This window comes from Scyliorhinus canicula, chromosome 9, assembly GCF_902713615.1.
Source record: "Scyliorhinus canicula chromosome 9, sScyCan1.1, whole genome shotgun sequence".
NCBI lineage: Eukaryota > Metazoa > Chordata > Chondrichthyes > Carcharhiniformes > Scyliorhinidae > Scyliorhinus > Scyliorhinus canicula.
The window spans coordinates 79,258,185-79,280,827 of NC_052154.1; the positions used below are offsets into that span (position 1 = coordinate 79,258,185).

The 22,643-nt window shown below is 44.6% G+C and overlaps 1 long non-coding RNA gene across 1 annotated transcript; it reads right to left on the reverse strand.

Annotated features, from left to right (window-relative positions):
- Nucleotides 1-2,873: 2,873 nt before the first annotated feature.
- Nucleotides 2,874-22,048, reverse strand: LOC119971460. The gene is made up of 2 exons (XR_005461839.1): nucleotides 21,996-22,048; nucleotides 2,874-3,131 (listed from the first exon to the last, which is right to left on the reverse strand). It is a non-coding gene; the product is annotated as an uncharacterized LOC119971460 (long non-coding RNA).
- Between the last annotated feature and the right edge of the window lie 595 nt (nucleotides 22,049-22,643).

Consider the following 22,643-nt stretch of genomic DNA (forward strand, 5'->3'; position numbering starts at 1 on the left):
TCCCCCCCCTCTTTCCCTCCCCTCCCCCCCCCTTTCCCTCCCCTCCCCCCCCCCTTTCCCTCCCCTCCCCCCCCCCCCTTTCCCTCCCCTCCCCTCCCCTCCCCCCCCTTTCCCGCGGTGCTAACCACTGCGCCACCATGCCGCCCTGATCAAACACCTCCGCATCCGGCACTATCACCACCTTTGGTTCTCCAACTACAGATGGGGAGAGCACCACGTTTAACAAAAGCCACACATTCATGGGCAACTGCCTACCCTTTAAAAATCCCATCTAATCCTCCCCAATCACCTGCAGAAGGCATTCTTCCAACCTCAACGCCAACACCTTGGCAAGTATCCACATTTAGCAGAGATATTGGCTGAAATGGCCCATATTCTGCTGGGTCCTTATCATTTTTTAGCAACAGTGAAATAGATGCCTGTCCCATCGTCTCTGGGAACACCCCCCAGCTACCAAATCCTCAAACATCTCCACCAGCAATCTCTGGGGCTGTTTAGCACAGGGCTAAATCGCTGGCTTTGAAAGCAGGCCAAGCAGGCCAGCAGCACGGTTCGATTCCTGTAACAGCCTCCCTGAACAGGTGCTGGAATGTGGCGACTAGGGGCTTTTCACAGTAACTTCATTTGAAGCGTACTCATGACAATAAGCGATTTTCATTTCAATGGCGTCAACCTATCCAGAAACATTTTATAAAATTCAACCAGGAACCCATTCAGCCCTGGTGCTTTATCTGTTGCACCTATCGCCATCTGAACCTCCTCAATTCTCGTTTACTTTTTAATGCAGATTTTGCAGCATTTTTGTTTGCAGACCAAACCAGTGATGATAATTTGATGACTTTATATGTAGGTACATGGAGAGCGGGTTGATTGCAGACATTGTACCTTTGATCTGATACTGATGCCCTAAATCTGCCACATCAGGGACAAAACTTGAATAAAGCAGGTTTGAGTTTACTATACTTCCTCTTATCCAAATAAATAATTTGGATCAAGCAAATTCCTCTCAGTGATTAAATGAACCAGAAATTACCAATACTAAACTAAATTATCAAGAAAAATCAATAAATTAATTCTGTGACTGTATTATAACCCTCATGTTTTAAAAATCCAAATGTCATATCATTTTTGTTTATAACCAATAACTGTCTTTATATATGAGGTTACCTGGAGACTGGGATAATTGAATTGCAGATGAAATAACTTTGACCTGACACAGATGCCCTAAAACCTATGACATCAGGGAGAATATTATCAGGAATCATTTTAATATAGCTAATTTGAGACTACATTGGTAATAAGGGTAAGTGTCACAGAGTTAGTGTGGGATGTGAATAGATTTGTAGATGAAGACAAAGATTTGTATTGGACATAGGGAGCCAATATAGATCATTGAAGATTGGTGGGATAAGCAAGTGGAAAATGAGAGGTTCACGTGGAAGGAGCTGGAGTAGTCGAGTGCCAAAAGTTCACGTGGTGTCAACCTCGACTTAGAGATCCTTATTTTATTTCTGAATCAGAAGGTTGTGGTTTATGTCCTGCTCCAGGGACTTAAGTAGAAAACCAGAGTAACATCTCAGTACAGTAGTTAGGGAGTGCCACTCTGTTGGATTTATTGTCTTTCAGATCAGATGTTAAACCAAATCTGTCTTTGATCTCAGGCGGGTGTTAAAAAGAGTCTATGACACAATTGGATGAAATATGGAGGGAAGCACTCTTAACATTATGGACCATATTTATCCATCAACTATTATCGTAAAACATACTGGGGGTGAAATTGGTCTTGGTCAGCAGTGTAAAACTGCTCTTTTCATGAACTTGGAAAGTCTTGGCAAGATTTTATTTTCCAACCAAGTAAAAGTGACAGTGTGATGAAGAAATGAGTCTCCAAAAACAGTTTTGCAATGATATCATGGTTGTTTGTAATTCATCGACTGACCACTAGGAGTCTTATTAATATATAAGTGAATGTTAGAGTCAGGTGACCCCTTCAGACTGGCTGGAGGAAGCTGGAGAGAGGTTGCTTGTGCTTGATGTTACTGTTGTTTTGTATATAGTTTATCCATGGTTAATGTTAATAAATCATTTATAGCTTTAGCTATAAGTGTTCTTGTAATATAAATCAGAACATCCGACAAGAACATTACATGGTACCAGAGTTCGATGGTATTAAAACATTGAGGATTTGAAGATTTTACAGACTGCAAGAATGGAGTCCTTGAAGCCACCAATGAGTCTCAGATATCTTATATTGTGGGCAGCAACTGCCATGTGTTTAAACAACAATTTAATACTGCAGTAAATTTAGAAGATCAATCAGATTTGCGTAAGGAAGCAATGTTCCTAACAGCGGCAGGGCTCAAAGCAATTTCTGTGTTTAATACGTTTAAATTTGCAAACAATGACAATAGTAAAAATGTTAACAAAATAATTTGAAGATTTGAGGCACATTGCAGTCCCAAAAAGAATGAAATTTATGAACGCTATGTGTTTAGATCATGTTTACAGAAGACATGGGAGTCTATTGATCATTTCATCACTGAATTAAAGTTAAAAACTAAAACCTGTAATTTGTCTGTGGTGGAATCTTCCATGATTCAGGACCAGACTGTGTTTTTGGCTCAACCATAGAAGAGCACATTACGAGGTTGCTAAAAGTTCTAATGAGCATCAAGAGAAATGGGCTGAAGCTTAACAAGGCAAAGTGCCAATTTGGAGTAACTGAGGTCATATTTTTAGGTGACAAGCTCTCATCGCATGGCATTGAACCTGACAGGAACAAAATCCAAGTCAACATGCCAAAACTACACAACAAGAAAGCCATCTTATGAGTGATAGGTGAGTGATAGGTAGGGAAATTCATTTCAAACCTGTCAGCAAAATCAACACATTTATATGATCTCCTGCACAAGACAACACATTTCACTTGGACTGAGCAACATGAGCAAGATTGGAAGAAGCTCAAAACTTCACTGACCACACCAGTTCCCACATTTTTTGATCCATCTAAACAGATTAAAAGTTCTACAGACAGGTCCAAAGATGGTCTGGGGGCAGTTCTTCTGCAACTCCAGCATGACGATTGGAAACCAGTCATGTGTGCATCATGATGACATCAGAACAGAGGTACGCTAAAATTAAAAAAGAATACCTGGGTTTAGTTGTAGGCTTGGAGAAATTCCATGACTTTCATAGTTGAGACAGATTATTGTCTTTTGGTTAACATCATCAAAAAATATCTCAACCAGATTTAATAATAATAAGCTTTTTATTGTCACAAGTAGGCTTACATTAACACTGCAATGAAGTTACTTTTCTCCTAGTCGCCACATTCTGGCGCCTGTTCGGGTACACAGAGGGAGAACTCAGAATTCCTAGCTGGTACGGGAATTGAACCCATGCTGCTGGCCTTCTCAGCACATTCAGAGGTTGATGATGAAGTTACAATGCTATGACTTCAATCTCATCTATATGCCAGGCAAATATTTGTTCTTAGCAGATACATCATCGAGAGCGCAGATACAAAGTATTAGTAGTAGAAATGCTGAAAATGTAGATCTGCATGTCAATCTTATTTCCACACTACTATCAGTATCAGATACAACACTACTTGAGATCTAAGAAGAGACCAGGAAGGATAAAACTCTTTAAGAGATGATGATGAACATCAACTTACACTAGCCCAGAGGTCAATGTATGGAGTCTATAATATAAGATCTGAATGTGGTATCGTTAACTGAGTGGTACTTCGTTTGAACACTATCGTCATTCCTCAATCTCTTAGCAAGGATGTACTAAAGAGGATACACGAAGGACATCTCGGGATTGAAAAATGCAAATGGAGAGCTCGTGTTTCTGTTTACTGGCCAGGTATAAACCAAGATATTTACAGGATGGTCAGTTGTGTCACATGCCAGATGCATCGTTGCAAGCAAATAAGAGATCTGATGCAAATATCTGATTTACCTACACCACCATGGCAGAAAGTAGCTATTGATCTCTTTCACCTACAAGGGAACAATTATTTAATGATCACAGACTATTTTTCAAACGATCCCGACATGGCTCAACTGTCAAGCATAACGGCAAACAGTATAATTCTGCATACCAGGTCAATTTTTGCGAGACACTGAATTCCACAAGTCATCATGAGTGACAAGGTCCTGGTTTTAGCTGTAAATAGTGGCAACACTTCACAGTACATATGATTTCAATCACGTCATGTTGAGTTTGTTGTATTCTCAAGCCAATGGAAAAGTAAAAAAAGGTGTACATATTGTCAAGCAATTGTTGAAGAAAGCAATGGACAGCCAATCGGATCCATATCTCGTACTATTAAGATACAGAGCATCACCATCGTCACATGGTAGATCACCAGCAGTCACTCATGAATAGAAAGTTACGTACCGCACTTCCATACTTGGCAAAGAAGGAGGAGAATGCAGTGATACTGCAGGAAATGCAAAACATTAAAGTAAAACAAAAGCAGCTATATGATAGTGTCTAGAACTTTACCTCCTCTGAACAGTGATGACATTGTGAAAATAGAAGATTCAGGCAATTGGTCGAAAAAAGCCATTGTACTTGAAGAAGTGGCACCTCATTCCTACAATGAATGTACAGACAGAGGATGGGTTGGTTTTAAGAAGAAATCGTTGCGCACTCTTGAAAACCAGTGAAGACTTTCACAACCACGTAATGGATGATGAAACTACATCATAATCAACGCAAACTGCAGTGTCAGATAGTTCCGCAGTTCCTGAGCATGAGAATGTCATGGAGAACATTGAATTTATAAGTTCTGAGCAGCAAGGTCAAACTTTGAGAAGATCAATCAGAGTCAGAAGAAAACATGACTGACTCAATTTGTAGATTTGGACTATCTGCATATTCTATGCTTGCTGTTCATGTGTATATATTTTTAAAAACTGGTCGAACAAATATATATATGAAACCAGTTAAAAAATTAAAAGAAAATAATACTCTTAGACTCACAGGCTCATGATATCACATGTAAATATACTGATGATAATGTATTAATTTATTCCTTCAAAGGAAAAGGGATGTAGTGATATCATGGTTGTGTTGTAATTCACCAACTGACCACTACCAGTCTCATTCATACATAAGTGTATGTTAGAGTCAGGTGACCCTTCAGACTAGCTGGGGGAAGCTGGAGAGAAGCAGCTTGTGCTTGATCTTACTGTTAATCATCTGTTGTTTTGTATATAGTTTACCCACAGTTAATTTGGGTTTGGATTTGTTTATTGTCACATGTACCGAGGTACAGTGAAATGTATTTTTCTGCGAGCAGCTTAACAGATCATTAAGTACATGAAAAGAAAAGGAAATAAAAGAAAATACATAATAGGGCAACACAGGGTACACAATGTAACTCCATAAACACCGGCCTCGGGTGAAGCATACAGGGGTGTAGTGTTAATGAGGTCAGTCCATAAGAGGGTCGTTTAGGAATCTGGTAACAGCGGGAAGAAGCTGTTTTTGAGTCTGTTTGTGCGTGTTCCCAGACTTTTGTATCTCCTGCCCGATTGAAGATGCTACTAAATTGTTTATAACTTTAGCTACAAGTATTCTTGTAATGTAAATCAAGCCATCCAACTAGAATATTACAAGTTCGAGCTGTGGTCCAGTGAACCCCAGTGGAAAAAAGCCTGGGTTTTTTCAACGCAAACTGCAGTGTCAGATGGTCCAGCTGTTCCTGAGCATGAGAATGTCATGGAGAACATTGAATCTATAAGTTCTGAGAAGCAAGGTCAAACTTTGATACACAACCATGATATCACTACATCCCCTTTCCTTTGAAGGAATAAATTAATACATTGTCATCAGTATATTTACATGTGATATCATGAGCTTGTGAGTCTAAGTATTATTTTCTTTTAATTTCTAAACTGATTTCATATGTATACATATTTGTTCAATCAGTTAAAAAATATATATACACATGAACAGCAAGCATAAAATATGCAGATAGTCCAAATCTACAAATTGAGTCAGTCAAGTTTTCTTCTGACTCTGATTGATCTTCTCAAAGTTTGACCTTGCTGCTCAGAACTTATAGATTCAATGTTCTCCAGGACATTCTCCTGCTCAGGAACTGCTGAACTATCTGACACTGCAGTTTGCCGTGAAAAAACAGTTGCTGATTTACTATGAGGCCATTTTGTGCTGCTGCTGTTAACCAATTTTACCCCCATTGTCTGATCTTTTGGCTCATTTCTGTTTGTTGGACACTGCTACTTTAGTTGTTGTGTTTCCACACATTAGAATAGTGATATTTTAAAAGCAACTAACTGGCTGTGATGTGTTTTGGAACACCATGAAGCTGCTGTAGTTGCAACATAATTCTTTATTTGGTTTTGGCTGTAGTGGGAGTGAGGTGAAGCAGTAGACAATCTGGAGCAATGGCAGGAACATTGTATTAATATGCAGATCAACTGTGATCTAACTGAGCAAGCCTGAGGAATTGAATGGTCTACTCCTCTTCCACCGTTCCTATATTACTGAGATGAAAGTAAGCAGGCATTCATAGTGGTGACCTAGCATCCGAGGGTTGAAACTCACTGAGTTGAGTCCTGGGCTTGAACAGGCCAATGACATTGTAAATTGTTTCTGACAGTCTGTGAGTCGTTAAAAGTGGAATCAATGTTAAAGTTACAGATTTTTTGTAGTGAAGCTAAAAATGATAGCATCTGTTTTTACAGTGTTCAATTTGGGAAAAGTGCCCGATCTATGACTTCCTGTTAGACAGGCAGCCTGGTAATATTGTGGTAGTTGTGAGAGTTGAAGAAATTATGAGACTTATAGCTGGATGCCATCAGCACACATGGCAAGGGGCAACATTCAAATGTGGGAAAGGCAGGCCAAGGATGACAGCTTGCAGTAAACCAGAAATATATGTAATGGGGTAGGATAGGAAGAAGCTATTTCTGAAGGCGTGCTGGATACACTTATATCGCAAGGAGTGAAATCGTGCAAGAGGAGCCTCATGGAAGTAATCCTCGTGGATGGTGTCATTAAGAACGCTGATGTTATTTGTGAGGGTATCCCCACTTGGAACACCGGCTTGTGAGGGTGTATAGTTCTATTTTGTTTTGGTATGAGGAGACATGTGAAACCTCAGTAAGAGTAAATAATCCAGTCGTTGTGTAACAATTATTAAAGACTATTTATTAAAGTAAAGACAAATATACATATAATATACACAGACCAGACTACTCAACTCTCAAGCAGTTAAGATGTATGTATTATTAAACATACTGTTTCTATAGAAGTTATCCCTTGTTACAAAATATATCTACAATACCTGAACTCTAAAACTTCCCCTGTTCTCCAAACACCATCCACATTGAATAACCAGCTATAGTTACCACACAATACAGGGTGATACTCAAATCTGGGAACCGTCTTCCTAATCCCGCAAAGATAAGGGGCGGGATTCTCCGGTGGCATGATTCTTCGTTTTGCCAACACCCGGGGGTTTCCTGGCAGTGTGGGGCTGTCCCACAATGGGAAACACCATTGTCCTGCCAGCGTAAAGGAGAATCCCGCCAGTGGGTCAGGGCTGACATGTGGTGCGGCGGGGCAGAGAATCCAGCCCAAGGTTTTCTGCACTGTCTTGGCTCTAAGATTTAGAAGCTTGTTTGCTGTAAACTTGGCCATCAGACTTGGTGGGTAGAAATGAGCCTGTCCCTTTCCGGGACTGCTCGATGGTAACTGCCTCGCCTTACTTCTCAGGGACTAGTCAATTATACCATTGTTGCTCTTTGATTACGCCTTCTGTGTATTTGACTGTCTGCCCCTAAGGTGACTTCCAGATGACATTGGAAACATCTGCAACTCAGTCGACTGGATTGAGGCGATCATCAAGAATCAGAAAGACTCAAAGACTTAATTTGTAAAACATTTTAACAAATGTTGACTCATTTGTTAACTTTTGGTATACATATCAATGTATCATGTAATATCGTTACTTATATTTTCCTGTTTGTACTGTACAAATGTCTAAAAAATGTGGGATGTAATGATATGTATAATGTAAGGAGTGTAAAGGGTTAACAAGATGATGTTCATGTATCTCAACACTAGATGGCATCACTGAGTAGTTTTATAAAAGGCTGCGTCTCTAAGCGTTCTGGGGGAAGGTTAAGGAGAAGGATAGTGAGAGGTTGAGATAGAGTGTTAGTTGTATTAGAAAGACATTATAGATTACTGTAGCATAGATGTAATACTGTTGTTTTATTAGCTATTACTTAGTATAGTGTGTGAACCATTTAGAGTAGTGTAAAATTGTTTTAACCTGCCTGCTTACCAATGGCTGGGGATGAATGGCAATCCCACAATCCTTTGGGAGTATGAGCTTCCCCAATGAGTGGGACGGAGAAATCATTAGCAGATTCCCTACATGAATAAAGCTGGCCAGTTTGGTACCGGCTAGAGAGAGGAGTGAGCAGCAAGGGAGTTGCTGCTGCTGTTGTACATACATGTTATTGTAAATAAATCTATCCTTCAACTCGTGCTGGATTCTTCGTGGCCCTCACAAAACTGGCGACGAGGGTTAAAGTAGATTGCTGTCTACGCTGCTGAAGCCGCCTCCTTGGATTTTTGTTGGATACAGGTTGGAAGTTGTTTTTCTGTTACACCATGCCTCTGTATGGACGTTTGGATGATTTTGATGCTGCGCTGGAAAGTTGGAACCAGTACGCACAATGGATGCGTTACTATTTCCGGGCAAACAACATCACCGAAAATGAGCGGCAGATGGTCATTTTGCTCACTGCCTGCAGCCTGCATACTTTTGGGGTGATTAGGAGCCTTACATACCCAGATGCGTCGGACACCAAGGCGTTTGATGAACTTGTGAACTTAGTGGGGCAACATTTTAACCCAACCTGGTCCACGATAGTCCAGCATTACCAGTTTAATACCGCTCAGAGGACCCCAGGAGAACCCCTTGCAGAGTTTCTATCCAGGCTATGCAGGATTACGGAGTACTGTGACTATGGTGAGACCTTGACAGAAATGTTACGCGACCGTTTGGTTTGCGGTATTAACAATGCGGCCACCCGTATTGGAGGATCCGGGAATGCAGGAGTTGAAAGAGGCCGGAGTTCTGGCCTTTGCCTCCTTGGTAGCCCGGAGAAGGCTCTTGCTATTGTGGAGAGATGCGAAGCCCCCAAGTGTGGAGGCTTGGATCAATGACATGGCGGGGTTTCTTAGGTTGGAGAAGATAAAGTTTGCCTTGCGAGGGTCCTTGCAGGGGTTCTCCGGCGGTGGCAACCGTTTCTTGACTTTCTCGCGGAACGTTAGGTGGAGGTCAACAGCAGCAGCAACCCGGGGGGGGGGGGGGGGGGAGGCGGGGAGTGCGCTGATTTCTTTTCCTTTTTGAAAGGGGCGTTCGCCCTATTTTGTTTTGAGCTGGGTGTTAATTTGTTAAACTGTTTATCGTTTAGAGGGTTAAGTTGTTCAGTTTGGTTCACATGTTGACCTTTTCTCTTTGTATTATTTTCCTTTTTGGAGTGTTCTATAAAACTTTTTGAAAAACTTTGAATAAATACATTTTTTAAAAAAATGCGGCCACCCAGAGAAAGTTGTTAGTCGAGGCAACATTGACTTTTCAACAGGCCATTCAAATAGTATTGTCCCGAGAGAGCGCAGAACGGGGTGTCCAGGAGCTACAGGGAATGGAGGTGCACGCCTTGGGCGAGGCAACGTCTGGGATCGACGCCAGTGGCCGTCGGACGTTCCTCCCCGAAGGGAGCCTTCTCCAGAACCAATGGATGAGGAGCCATGTCCGTGTCGGACTTGTGGGTGCCGACCCCGTCGTGGACGCCGGTCCTGGGGATGCCAGAGGCACCGTCGTTCCGATCGAAACTGGGGCCAGCCCAGGGGCCGTACCTTCCATTTGGATTAACCTGCGGTGAGTACCACCGAGGACATGGAGATGGAGGACTGCCTGCAGCTGCATTGTGTGGCAGCTCCCCGTGTGGCCCCCATTAAGATGACAGTACGGGTCAATGGTCACCCGCTTGAGATGGAGTTGGACACTGGCGCAGCGGAGTCAGTGATCGCCCAGAGGACATTCGACCGCATCAAGCAGGGTATACAGACCCTTATTAACCAACACACAGGCCAGGTTGGCCACCTACACGGGGAAACCATTGGACATTGCAGGAACTACGATGACCCCTGTAGTTTATGGATGGCAGGAGGGGCGTTTCCCACTTATCGTGGTGCGCGGCCACGGGCCCAGCCTAAGTTGGGTCGGGACTGGGTGCGCCATTTGCGGCTGCAGTGGCAGCACATCCTCCAAACAGGTTCTGGATGGTTGACTGAGGTGCTAGGAACGGTACCCAGATGTATTCCAGCCCAGTTTGGGCAAAATAAAAGGGGCCATAGCCCGTATCCACGTCGAACCAGGAGCCACGCCGCGCTATTTCCGGGCGCGCCCGGTGCCTTGTGCCTTGCTCGAGAAGGTAGAAGGGAAGCTCACTCATTTGGAGACCTTGGGTATTATGAAGCTCATCCGTTTCGCTGACTGGGCAGCACCACCAATTGTACCTGTAATGAAGCCAGATGCCACAGTTCGCTTGTGCGGCAACTATAAACTTACAGTGATTACACCTTCCCTGCTCGACCGATATCCAATGCCTCACATAGAGGATCTGTATGCGAAGCGTGCAGGCGGATACTTGTTCACGAAATTAGATATGAGTCACGCCTACCTACAGTTGGAGCTGGACCCTGCCTCCCGGCCATATGTAACTATTAACATACACCGGGGCCTGTATGAATATACACAGTTGCCATTTGGGGTGTCCTCTGTCTGCGCTATTTTTCATCGCATCATGGAGGGCATCTTGAGAGGTTTACTGCGTGTCGCTTTCTACTTAGACGACATTTTATTACAGGGACGTCGGAGCAGGAACATTTGGAGAATTTGGAGGCTGTCCTTAGATGCTTTCCAGAGGCTGGAGTCCATTTACATCGCACAAAGTGCATCTTTCAGGCGAAGGAAGTAGTCTACCTGGGTTATCGGGTGGACCGTGAAGGTTTTCACCCCGTCGCAGAGAAGGTGCGCGCGATTCAACAGGCCCCCGCCCCGAATGACACTTCGCATCTTCGTTCTTTTCTTGGCCTCATAAACTATTACGGGAAGTTCCTCCCCAATCTGGCAACTACGCTGGCCCCATTGCACCTTCTGCCAAACAAGAATCACACCTGGGTTTGAGGGTCAGCCGCAAGAAACCGCTTTCCGGCGGGTAAAACACAATTGTCGTCGTCTGGGTTACTAACCCACTGTGATCCTGGAAAGCCTTTGCTCATCACGTGTGATGCATTCCCGTATGGTATTGGGGCCGTCTGTCCCACAAGATTGAGAATGGGGCTGAGCGGCCGATAGCTTTCGCCTCCCGCACATTGACTACGGCGGAAAAGAAGTGCGCGCAGATCGAGAAGGAGGGCCTGGCGGTGGCCGCCACTTCACTATTGTGACTGATCATAAGCCTCTGCTGGGACTTTTCCGAGAGGATAAGCCAATACCGCCCATTGCTTCCGCATGGATCCAGCGCTGGCCTTTGTTGCTCGCTGCCTACGAGTATTCTCTGGAGCACAAACCAGGAACCCAGATAGGGAATGCCGACACACTGAGCCGATTGCCTTTATCAACCTGCCCCATGTCGACCCCCACGACCGGTGAGGTGGTTGCAACCCTAAATTTTATGGACTCCTTGCTTGTCACGGCATTACAGATCTGTGAGTGGACCCAGACGGAGCCAGTCCTGTCAAAGGTTCGGCACATAGTCCTGTATGGCGGGCAGCATAAACAGCTCCCAGGCGAGTTGCGGGCATTTTCCTCCAAGCTGTCAGAATTTAGCGTGGAAGACGGTAAATGTGGGGGATGCATGTGATTGTCCCGGAAAAAGGACAGGAGCTGATACTAAGGGACTTGCACAATGGGCATCCGGGTGTGACCAAAATGAAAATGTTGGTCCGGAGTTATGACTGGTGGCCAGGCCTCGACACCAACATTGAGAAGGTGGCCCAAAACTGCTCCATTTGCCAGGAGCATCAGAAGCTTCCGCCGGCCGCACTCCTACATCACTGGGAATGGCCACGGCGACCTTGGGCGCATTTGCATGTGGATTTCGCCGGCCCTTTTCAAGGATCCATGTTCCTTCTATTAATCGATGCCCAGTCTAAATGGTTAGAGGTGCATAAGATGGTAGGCACACGTCCTGCGCAACAATCAAGAAGATGCGTTTGTCTTTCAGTACGCATGGTCTCCCCAAGGTGCTGGTCACAGACAACGGCACTTCGTTCACAAGTGAGGAGTTTGCGAGGTTCATGAAGGTGAACGGCATACGCCATATCTGAACCGCTCCATACCACCCGGCTTCCAATGGGTTGGCCGAGCGCGCAGTGCAGACATTCAAACGAGGCCGAAAGAAGCAGTCTTCCGGGTCTGTGGACACGAGACTGGCTTGTTTTTTCTTTTCATATGGGACCACTCCACATGCGGTGATTGGGGTAGCTCCCGCAGAATTCCTAATGGGCTGGAGACTTTGCACCCGCCTTAGCATGGTTTTCCCGGACATTGGCGCAAAAGTACGCCGCACACAAGAACGGCAGGGACATGTTTTTTCTCGACATTGGCCGATTTGGCAGTTTGCGCCCGGTGACCCAGTGTTCGTTCGAAATTTTGCTGGTGGTGCCCAGTGGGTCCCTGGCGTTATCCTTCGCCGAACGGGCCCTATCTCTTACCAGGTGCAAGCCCAGGGTCTTCTCCAGCGCAAGCATGTAGACCACATTCAGTCCAGAAGACTATCCCTTCCAAAGATTCACCGCCCCCGGAGCTCATTTCTACAGCCACAGAGACCAGACACAGTGGAGAGTATGCCTCACAATCTTCCTCTGGTGCCGCACTCAAAGCCTGCGCAGGTTGTTGCAAAACTGCGTGGAGATAGAAACGCCGAGATGACGGATGCAGTGGACTCCGACTCCGAGATGGAGACACAGGGTGCCTCAGATGGGGAGTCCTCAGGCCCCCGGGCTGTGGATGTACAACCACTACGCCGTTCATCATGGAAGCGCCGTTCTCCGTCTTGTTACACGCCGCCTGATCCAGTGCCTCGTACAAATGATGTCCGGCCTGCGTCAAAACGAGTCCGACGCCCTCCTTCGCCAGGGTCTTCGGTGGATTGCTTGGACTTGGGGGGGGGGGGGGGGGGGGAGGGATGTTATAACCTGCCTGCTTACCATTGGCTGGGGACTACTGTCAATCCCACGATCCTTTGGGAGTATGAGCTTCCCCAATGAGGAGGCGGAGAAATCATTAGCAGATTCCCTGCATAAATAAAGCTGGCCAGTTTGGAACCGGCTAGAGAGGAGTGAGCAGCAAGGGAGTTGCTGCTGCTGCTGTTGTGTGTATATATGTTATTGTAAATAGATGTTATTTCTTTCTGTCCTTCAACTCGTGCTGGATTCTTTGTGGTCCTCACAAAAAAACAAACTAGCTTTGTTTCAAATACATAGCTTGATGTTGTTTGTTAACACTACAACTTTTAGCTATCTTGGAGAACTATACAAGGAACATCACAGTGAAGATTGTAGGGTTGAATCTGGGCCTCTTCCTGGAGAAATTATGAAAAGTGTGGAGAGAAATTATAGAGAAATAAAGGAACAAAATGTAATGAAAGAGGGTGTGGGAGTCTTTTGTGGCTGAGTGAAATGGGAGTACAGATTAAATAGCTGCACAAATAATCTTCATTTGAAGGCAGAACAGTTTGTGCTTTGTCTTACAGGTAAGGATAAGGGATCTGGACAGAGTAGATAGGGAGAAATTGTTCCCACTGGAGGAAAGATCGAGAACTAGAGGGGACAGATTTAAGGTGGGTGGGAAAAGAAGCATTCCAACTCCATCTACAAGTTTGCTGACGATACGACCATAGTGGGCCGGATCTCGAATAATGACGAGTCCGAGTACAGGAGGGAGATAGAGAACCTAGTGGAGTGGTGTAACAACAACAATCTCTCCCTCAATGCCAGCAAAACTAAAGAGCTGGTCATCGACTTCAGGAAGCAAAGTACTGTACACACCCCTGTCAGCATCAACGGGGCCGAGGTGGAGATGGTTAGCAGTTTCAAATTCCTAGGGGTGCACATCACCAAAAATCTGTCCTGGTCCACTCACGTCGACGCCATCACCAAGAAAGCACAACAGCGCCTATACTTCCTCAGGAAACTAAGGAAATTCGGCATGTCCACATTAACCCTTACCAACTTTTACAGATGCACTATAGAAAGCATCCTATCGGGCTGCATCACAGCCTGGTTTGGCAACTGCTCGGCCCAGGACTGCAAGGAACTTCAGAGAGTCGTGAATACCGCCCAGTCCATCACACGAACCTGCCTTCCATCCATGGACTCCATCTACACCTCCCGCTGCTGGGGGAAAGCGGGCAGCATAATCAAGGATCCCTCCCACCCGGCTTACTCACTTTTCCAACTTCTTCCATCGGGCAGGAGATACAGAAGTCTGAGAACACGCACGAACAGACTCAAAAACAGCTTCTTCCCCACTGTCACCAGACTCCTAAATGACCCTCTTATGGACTGACCTCATTAACACTACACCCTGTATGGTTCAACCGATGCCAATGCTTATGTAGTTACATTGTATATCTTGTGTTGCCCTATTATGTATTCTCATGTATTTTCTTGAATTTTGTTTAATTCCCTTTTCTTCCATGTACTGAATGATCTGTTGAGCTGCTTGCAGAAAAATACTTTTCACTGTACCTGGGTACACGTGACAATAAACAAATCCAATCCAATCCATTAATGACATGAGGAAAAACTTTCTTACACAAAGAGTGGTTAGGACCTGGAAGGCACTGCCTGAGATTGTAGTGGAGATTCAATGACGACATTCGTAAGCGAATTGGATCATTAAATAAAAAGGAAAAAATTGCAGGGATTTGGAGCAAAGGTTGGGGAGCTAGGTGAGCTGCTCTTGCAAAGAACCAGTACGGACACAATGGAGTGAATGGCTTTCTTTTGTGTTTTAACAATTCTTATGATTTAATGAGTAGAAAAGTAAGAAGAAGCAGTTTGTCATTGGGAGGAAGGTTTTGGAATTATCCGAAATTTCCAAAATGATCCTGGGATAGTAGAACGTTAGCCTTGGCGAGGGAGTCTTGCTCTTGGAATTTATGATGGGTACTCAGCTTCCCATTTAATTTTCTGTAATAACAATATTCATCATTATTGTTACAAGTAGCCTTACAGTAACACTGCAATGAAGTTACTGTGAAAAGCCTCTGGTCACCACATTCCGGCACCTGTTCAGGTACACTGAGGGAGAATTCAGTATGTCCAATTCACCTAACAAGAACGTCTTTTGGGACTTCTGGGAGGGAACCGGTGCACCTGGAGGAAACCCACGCAGAGACGGGGAGAACGTGAAGACTCTGCACAGACAGCGACCCAAACCGGGAATCGAACCTGGGTCCCCGGCGCTGTGAAGCAACAGTACTAACCACTGTGCTCCTGCCACACTATTTGCTACACTAACCCAAGCAACTTCTAGTAAACATATGACAATGGCATATTCAGCTACGAAGGAAAGCCTGCGATACGGCAGCGATGTGATTACATCACTCTTCCTTTTGCTTCAGTATTCCAGCAATTTTTACCTTGCCTTCAGCTTCTCCTATAGACAGTGTTTCACTGTTGAATGGCTTTTATAGGCTCTGGGAACTCTTTCATACTCTAACAAGAAGCCAAACTTCATGAAAGAGCCCAGAGAGAGTGTATCAGGCTATTTAATCTGTGTCGCATCACAACCAAACTCACTCCACATCTACACACGTGCCGTGCCTATAGTGTAGCTGAGGAGCATAAAACATCATTGATTTCTTTCTCCCTTACCCATAGCTCTGAGAGCAATTTTGTCCACCTTCTATCACCTGGCCAAGATTGGCTAACCATGCACAGAAGAGAGATTCAAATTTGGATCTCTCTGATCTGCAGATCAGTTCAAGATATTGAATAATAATTATAATCACTTATTGTCACAAGTAGGCTTCAATGAAGTTACTGTGAAAGGCCCCTAGTCGGCACATTCCGGCATCTGTTCGGAGAGGCCGGTGCGGGAATTGAACCCGCGCTGCTGGCCTTGTTCTGCATTACAAGCCAGCTGTTTAGCCCACTGCTAAATCTGCCCCTAAACAAGCTGAACCTGGATCGGAACCCTGCATTTTCTGTTTTATTCCATTCCGAGAGGGACTTCGCTTGTGATGGTATGGTAAATTGGAGAATGCTTGGTTTTATAAAGACTGATACATCACATTATATAGCATACAGTATATTATTCTGCTGCTCAGATGGAGTAGGGTAAACTTGGGCCTATTCCTTTAACGTGCAGGGTTGGGCGTGGGTTTCATACATGTAAATAGTCACATAATAAAGTCAATTGGAGGGCAACGTTAGTGGAAGATAAATGGTTATTTGTCGACTGGCCGCTGTGTGTAAAGCCACAGTTGATGCAAAAGTACAGGATGACTGGCACTAAATCATTGGTTTCTTTCTTTTATTCAATGTATTTGACACACTGAAGTGGAATACCTGAAGAGTGATGGATGCACGTTAAATGCAAGACTTTTATATCTACTTGATGATCATCTTTGGCGACAACTAGGGTAGGTCAGATCATTGTAGGATCGTCTATTGCATACAGTACAATATGAGAGCCATTCTTTAAAAAAAAAAAATTTAGATTACCCAATTCATTTTTTCCAATTAAGGGGCAATTTAGCGTGGCCAATCCACCTATCCTGCACATCTTTGGCTTGTGGGGGCGAAACCCACGCAAACACGGAGAGAATGTGCAAACTCCACACGGACAGTGTCCCAGAGCCGGGATCAAACCTGGGACCTCGGCGCCGTGAGGCAGCAGGGCTAACCCAGTGCGCCACCATGCTGCCCTGAGAGCCATTCTTTATGGTAACTGAATAAGTATCATCATTATGTATTGTGAAAATCTGAGTGACAGTTTTAAGGCTTGAATTCCATTATTGTGTTTATACTTATGCATAATATATTGTTTAATGAGAAGATTATATGGGATAATGGAGAATGTTTTTATTATAAAACAGAACAAAGAAGAACAGAGAAGGTACTCTACTACAGGAGCCAGCTTACAGTTCATGGCCCTCCGGTTTTATACAGGATGTAGAAGGGGCAGTGTGTATTCTCCTTTGGGAATATCAATCCCCCAGTCTCATGAGTGTCCCATAACGTACTTAAGGTTTCATTAGTGTCCCATGACCTGCTTAACCCCAAGTTATAACATTCCTCCCCCATGAAGTCTGTGGCAATGCTGTCGCACGCACAACTGGGCCGAGATGGGGAGGCACGAGGCGAGCGTGGACATCAGGGTCTCTTAAGAAACAGTTGGCCTTCAGCAGCAACAGAAGGAGCAGGGTCCGTCCACGCGTAGCAGAGTGGGGTGCGCCTCTTCCGTGCAAGAATGCTGAGAAATCTTGGCTCATGAATGAGGGCCCATTATCAGACAGGAGGACCTGGGTGGTGAAGGAGAGGCAAAGTTTCTCGATCATCATTGCCATGGTGATTGACGGCATTCGGTAGACCTCCACTCACTTGGAGTGCATGTTGATTAACAGAAGACACATTGAGCCCAGAAAGGGACCGGCAAATTCGACATGGACATAGGCCCAAGGATGGCCAGGCCATTCACACGGGTGCAGGGGTACAGACCGACCTCACATCGGCGGGCCACAGTCTCGATGTTTGCATCCATACCAGGCCACCAGACGTAGCTCCAAGCTCACATCTTCATCCGTGAGGTCTCAGGGTGGCCACCATGAAGGTCACTTAAAACTAATGACCATTTCTTCTCAGGGACCACCACCCAGGCTCCCCAAAGTAAGACCCCACCTTCAACACTTAACTCGGTCAACCTTGTGGCGAAGGCCTTCAGCTCCCCAGATAACTGATCTGCATTGCCTCCAATGAGAACAATATTTCGCAGCTTTGCCAAAACTGGATCCTTTTGCATCAATTTGCGAGTATGTGAGGCTGTGACAGAAAGAATATCCATAAAATTGAATATGGTCGACAATCCGTTGGCAGAATGATGGAGAGGCACAGATCCAAGGGCAACGGCAGGTGACTCAGTGCGTCGAGGTTGAAAATCTGGGTCCAAGGCCAGTGGCGAACGTGTATTCACAAGCCAGTGTTAGATTCAGGCCGAGGCTATGGGTGGAATGGCCTTATCTTCTTCAAAAAGGCCCAACGAGGTTTGTGGTCGGTGATCAATAATGAATGCTGTCCGTACACATATTGATGGAATTTCTAGATGGCGTAGATCACTACCAAGCCTTTTGTCTCGATGTGGCAAAGCAGCACTCGGTCACGGACAGGATCCTGGAAGCAAAGCCAATAGGCCGCTTTGTGCCATCTGGCATTTGATGCACCAACACCCTTTGATCCTGTACGGGGAGGCGTCACAGGTGACGATCAGAGGATTTTGAGGGTCATAATGCAACAGCAAACGCAAGGTCGTCAGGCGCCTCTTTATACACTGGAAGGCGGCTTCCTGGTCAGGGCCCTGATACCATTTGGAGTTTTCCTCAAAAGAGAATGTAGAGGGGCCAGAATAACAGCCAGATGTGGAACAAATTTTTTATAATAATTAACGTGGCCTAAGAACGATCTCAGAGTCATGGTATTGGTGGGAGCAGGAGTCATTTGGATGGCCTTCATCTTGTCCGCCAGGGGATGGAGGCCAGCGCTATCCACTCGGTACCCCAGGTAGACCACTTCACGCGCCTGAAAAAATGCATTTCTCTTGAATCAGTCGAATGTCAAAGTCTGAGAACCTGTGGAGCACTGCCTCCAGATTTTTCAGGTGCTCCTCTTCCAAGACATTGGTGACCAAAACATCATCCAGATAAATGGTCACCTGTGGTAATCCACGTATCACGCTTACCATGGTGCGTTGAAAAATGGTGCATGTGGAAGACACCTCAAAAGGCAAACACGTGTCTTCAAATGGGCCCCGTTGGGTGTTGATGGTGATATAACGCCACGAGGACACATCCAATGACAGCTGCAGATACGTGTCGCTCATGTTTAATTTTGTGAATGAAACGCCGCCAGCCAGTTTGCGTAAACATCTTCTATTTGCGGAAGAGGATATTTGTCCAGGCGGGAAGTGGTATTCACAGTTAATTTATATTCCCTCAAATGCAGACGGAGCTGTCTGGCTTGAGGACGGGAACAACCGGAATGGCCCAATCGGCAAAACGAACAAGCTGGATTACGTCCAATGCTTCCAGACGATCTAACTCCGAATTAACTTTGTCAACTAAGGCGTATGGAACAGGGCGGGCCTGGAAAAGTCGAGGTCCAAAGGTAGCAACCCTTGCTACTGGTCCTGGGTGGGATACTTCGGGAAACTTCCCCAAAACAGCACATAAACCCCCCCGAACCGACTTGTAGAATTCGGCTCCAATCTATATGTAAATGGAGGAGCCAATCGCAGCCCAATAAACTAGGCCCGTCCCCATTAACCATTATTAAAGGCAATTGGGCTTCCTGGTGGCTAAACACTGTGGGGACCTTCGTAAGTCTGACAATGCATAGTTGTTCTTCAGTGTAGGTGGCGAGAAGCACCCTAGTCTTAGATAGGTCCAGCACCCGGGTCCCCTTTCGAATATCTTTAAAAGTTTAAAAACCTACCACCAACACAGCCGCTCCGGTGTCAAGTTCCATTTGCAAAATAAGACCATTTACCCGGATGGGAACAATGATGGGGGCTACTCGAGGCGCTTCAGTGTAAAAGGTGCACTTCTTCCTATGGGGGGGAAGGGGCTGGGGATGCATGGAATAGATAGTGGTGGGGGTGTGCAAGGCATGTTACCACTGAGTCAAGGTTGATATGTAGACAATAAGAGTGCAAAATAAAAGGAACAAATAATCTGTGATCACTCTAGTCATTTCTTCTCATCCTCTATCTCTTTCACACAACCATTCCTTAAAAAGCACTGTAAACTTTATCTCAGTGAAGGTTTTCATAATTGTCCTCTTCTCTTTCAAAATTATTCAATGGGAAACAGTGAGCTAAAAATATCAAGAGGCTAAAAAATCCTTATTGGTATAGCTGACTGAATGGTCCCACGTGTCATTGGAAACTGGGTACATTGGATAGATTTAGAATATACAATCAAAAGACAGCTCACAGTTGCACAGTTGGGCAAAAATAGCACGTCCAAGACCAGGCTTTGGTAAGAGGCTGTGGCCTTAAGTAAAAACTTTAATGAGAGTAAGGAAATGCACTTTTTAATCAAGTTGTCGTGAGATCTGTCATTTTTCAATTGGATGTAGGAAGCTTTGGTTAATAAGAAAGAAATAACAGATGAAAGTATTCGGAAAGCGTTTTGATTTTTAAGAACTCGGAAGTTAGGTTGTACAATCTCAAATATGTTCTGACCACAGAATAGCAGCTATTTTGTAACACACAGCATTCCTTTAACATCGGGAATATCTGTTGCAAAACCACAACGGTGTCAACGATAATGAGTTCTGAATAAAATGCACACTCAATTAAATATATAAAATGTACTCATTGGTTGCCTGTGCTGTTGCACATGGGGAATAATATCATAGTCGGGGGCATGTAGCGCAGAAACAGGTAATTCGGTCCAATTAGTCCATTAATACTCAAACCTCTTCATATACTTCCTCAGCTAACTACCAACACAACCCTTTATTATTTTTTCTCCCATACACTTATCTAGCTCCCTCTTAAATGCTTCTGCACAATTGGCTCAACTACTCCCTATGGTACCGAGTTCCATATTCTCACCACTCCCTGAATAAATAAATTGCTCAATTGGCTTCCTTGGTGACTATCTTATATTGATGGCCTCTAATTCTGCTCTTCCCCATATGGGAACACACCCGTTGTGTCTTGTCTAAGAAAACATTTATATAATTTTAAAGACTTCTATTAGGTTACCCCTCAACCTTCTCTTTTCAAGAGAAGAAATCCAGCCTGCTCACCCCTTCCTGAGAGTTTTCTCACAGTTATGGTATCATCCTCGTCATTTATTTTCAGCATTCTGTCCAGTGTCTCTACATCATTTTTTAGAACATGGTGACCAGAACTACAAACAGTACACCAAACTTGTTCCAACCAGGTTTGATACAGTTTTGTTTTTCAAATCTATCTTACTAGAATTAAACCCCAGTCCTTAGTTTGTTTTAGTTATGGTCTTATTGGCCTCTGTCACAACTCGAAGCAATTTATGTACTTTTATTCTCCAAACACTTTGCACCATTTTGAATCTTAATCTTGAGCTAAGATGTGACCTCCTTATTTTTTATTACTGAAGTGTAACGCCTCACACTCATCTATGGTGAAATTTATTCACACCAAGCCTATTCTCAAGGTGAATCTAGCTTAGAAGATGGGCATACAAGTGTAATTCAGGCCCCATTTTAAAGTCACACTTTATTCCATTATTTTTAGGTTGATGTTCAAAATTCTTCTGTCCACGTTTATGATAGAAATTGCCTATGTAAACTTGGCACACTGTAAACACACCTCCCAGCAGCAGCGGTGTTGCAGTTTAATTGCAGTTTGACAAAATTACTCAGGCATCTTTAACATAGGAAATATAATGACATTTTTGCAAGAATATCACGCAATATAACAACTTTTACTGAGCACCTTTTACATAGTAAAAAGTCCCAAAACACTTCACAGGAAAATTATAAAACAATATTTGACGCGAGCCATATAAAGTGATATTAGGCCAGGTAACAGAAAGCTTAATTGCTAAAGAACATAACATGGTCTCACCAATGTACCACGCTTCAGGACATCCTATCCTGCAGCGTATGAGGTAGACAACGTTGGCCGAGTCGCACGAGTATGTACCGCGTACCTGGTGGGTGGTGTTCTCACGTGTAATGGTTGTATCCATGTCGATAATCTGGCACGTCTTGCAGAGATTGCCATGGCAGGGTTGTGTGGTGTCGTGGTCGCTGTTCTGAAGGCTGGGTAGTTTGCTGCAAACAATGGTTTGTTTGAGGTTGCACGGTTGTTTGAAGGCAAGTAGTGGGGGTGTGGGGATGACCTTGGCAAGATGTTCATCTTCATCAATGACGTGTTGAAGGCTGCAAAGAAGATGTCGTAGTTTCTCCGCTCCTGGAAAGTACTGGACGGTGAAGGGTACTCTATCGGTTGTGTCCCGTGTTTGTCTTCTGAGGAGGTCGGTGCGGTTTTTTGCTGTGGCGCGTTGGAACTGTCGATCGATGAGTCGAGAGCCATATCCCGTTCGTACGAGGGCATCTTTCAGCGTCCGTAGATGTCTGTTAGGCTCCTCCTTGTCTGAGCAGATCCATGGAGGGCTTGTCCATAGGGGATGGCTTCTTTAATGTGTTTAGGGTGGAAGCTGGAGAAGTGGAGCATTGTGAGGTTATCTGTGGGCTTGCGGTAAAGCAAAGTGCTGAGGTGACCGTCCTTGATGGAGACAAGTGTGTCCAAGAATGCAACTGATTTTGGAGAGTAGTCCATGGTGAGTCTGATGGTG